We start from the raw sequence: 2,941 nt of genomic DNA on the forward strand, positions 1-2,941 counted from the left end.
CGCGCCCATTCCAATTTCAAATATTCGAAATTTGAATTTCGAACAATCAAACGTGTGGGAGGTCGGACACTTTAAAACTACCCCTAAAACTTTATTATGTCTTTTTAGAAGCGTTTTCTAAGCATGTCGTTTTATTTTAAGTTAACCTTTGTGTTCTGAAATTCTCATATGAATATGAACTTTATTATTTCCTTTATAACTTTTGACAGATTTTATTACCATTTCGGAGATCTATTCAATTACCTTTTAAAAATTTACTCCTCTGTTTGTCAGAGAGGAAATGTAATCTGTTAGGTTTTCCTGCAGCTTTTTTTAAGAAAATATCAAAGCCAAACATTTATTAAACGTACCTACGTAGTGGGAAATTTTAAAAGAAGCTCTTGTCATTTTAACAATCTACGCTATTTTGTCGCTAAATTAAAACTGTAAGATTATTATTTTTCAGGGTACAAATGTTACTTAACCTTTTAACTAGTGTCCCTTTCATGTGAAATCGTTGTTACTCTGTCCCCTATATTTATTGCTCATCGCTTTCTGTTCCCGGACTCGTCTTTCTGTCAGATTGAATCAGCACACGTATAATTTATGAATTAATTTAAAATGTCCAGGTACACATCAACGTCTGCCCACCCCACTAATATTTACTCGCTTAATAATACGCTAACACGTGTATTTTTAAATCCACACAAGTTGCGCACGCGCCGGCACGCGCCGCCACGGGGCATTAATCGCCTAATATCTATTTATTATTGTTGCCCCCTGCTTCCCGCGCCCCTCAACCCCCGACCTCTGCATGCCGGCGCCCGGCGCCCGGAGCCCAGCGCCCTGCGGCCAGGCTCTGCCTGTCCCGATCTGTTTGCAAGCTCGTTAGCGCAGCGGGCGCCGCACGTCTGCACACGCCTTTATCATACAGTTCACACGCACAAACTAATAAAACAAGTGAAAATTGTGCATTTAACTTTCGCAAGATTTGAATAAATAAGATAAATTGGTAATTACCTCAGTATTTTTCATTGAAGTTAAATAATTGTTTGGAAGTTGTAGGAAATCAACGTATTTATTATACTAAATCACACTGTTTTACTTGGGTCAAAACAGTCATCGTTTCTCTAAATACAAACAACGTAATTTATTCAGCTAGGAGAATTACTAAAAACATAACCGTATAATAAAAGTTACACATGCGTCAGTCGTACGTGCAATAAGGGTAGATTAACAAGTCATCACTCTGTTCGTCCGGCGCGTGTGTGACGTCACACTACATTGTACTGACATCACCGAGTTTGACGTCACTATTATTAAATTATAATGGTACAACAAACGTACACACCTTCAATATTGTCTCTTTATGTTATCTTTAAATGTTACTTCTAAAATTAGCAGATTTCATTTACAAAGGAAAGTTTTGTATGATTTTCAGATATTTTACTGACATAGTTTTTTAAACTTAGTTAATGATTTAAATGTCACTAGCTTTTGCCCACGAGTCTGTCCGCGTGGAATTAAAAACACAAAACTAACTAGCCTATTATTTCTACCCGAGTATCGGAATCTATGCCAAATTTCATCGATATCCTTTCAGCCGTTTAATGAACAAACATCCATTCATCTATCCAAATTTTCGCATTCGGTAATTAAAAAACCTCTATAACTTCAAAAAATAATATGTTCCCTTCCCATCAGAGCCCAAAACCTCTACAACATATCATCATCATCATCTCCTTATCCTACTCCCGTAGGGGCGCAACAGGTTTTTGTCCTCCACATAACTCTATCATATGTCATCTCAGTCATCACTCCCTTTTTGATCATGTCACCTTTTACACAATCCATCCATCTCTTTCTACGTCTACCTCTACAACATAGACCCTTGATAACTTAAACCCTCTATAACTTAGAATATTTTGTGTTTCCCTTGGACTTTAACTTATCGATGTTCTAGTGTATTAGAATCATAAACTACACCAATTTTAAGTGAAGAAAAAGTAAAGTAAATATAACTATAGTTCCATGTGCCACTTAACTGTAACTAAGTGTTACTTGTAGCAATAGCTGTATTTCTCTGTTCAAAGGCAACACGATATTGCATTCCATATCTAATTGAGTGCAATCAAAACGCATTTGTCAAAGCGAATCATGTCAATTGTCACAACATCTCCTGTTCTTACGTCAAATATATTCTCCCCGTCGCAGTGAATACCTACCTTTATTTAATTACGATGTTTTATCGACCATTACCAACTTCATTTTGTATCTAACAAATAAAAATATATACAAAATTCGCCATTAAACCTATAATAATAAAGACCACAATTCAATATTAGGACATTACTAATGAATTTAGAATTATACAATTTCTATTCTCTTTGTAAGTAAAAACGTGCAAATATAACATTTGTTGCATTGGAATTAGGTATACAATTTAATGTAAAAGAGACATGTACAATATGAAATTAACGCAATATTTTGTAGACTCTATTTTAAATGTGTTATGACAATTTAAACTTTATTTCATAGGAAATAAAGTTGTATAATAAATAAATGCTAGCAAATATACCAATGTGATGCAGGTCAAACGCGAGGCCTCGTGCAATGAACATCAATCAAGCCGCTATTAAATGCACCTTTGCTGAGCTTTGGGAGGTATGTTCCACTTGTTACTTTTTTATTCGGATAGGATCAGAATTCAAATTTCTCTTTTAATAGCGTAACCAGCGATATCTGGGCTGACCGACGAGTAGGTGACTAGTCGGCATTCCGAAATACCAAATGATGATAAAATAGAGAACATAAATATTTTGCAATAACCATTTAAATGAATATAAAACTAGTTATCTCAATAGGTACACTATGCAATTTAAAATCTTAAAATGTTGGCATTAAGAAGATTTCATTTTCTGCACTAGTCGTGGTCACAATAGGAGCAAACTTTTGCAACCCC

This window comes from Papilio polytes, unplaced genomic scaffold (assembly GCF_000836215.1).
Source record: "Papilio polytes unplaced genomic scaffold, Ppol_1.0 DF823835.1, whole genome shotgun sequence".
NCBI classification, from domain to species: Eukaryota; Metazoa; Arthropoda; class Insecta; order Lepidoptera; family Papilionidae; genus Papilio; species Papilio polytes.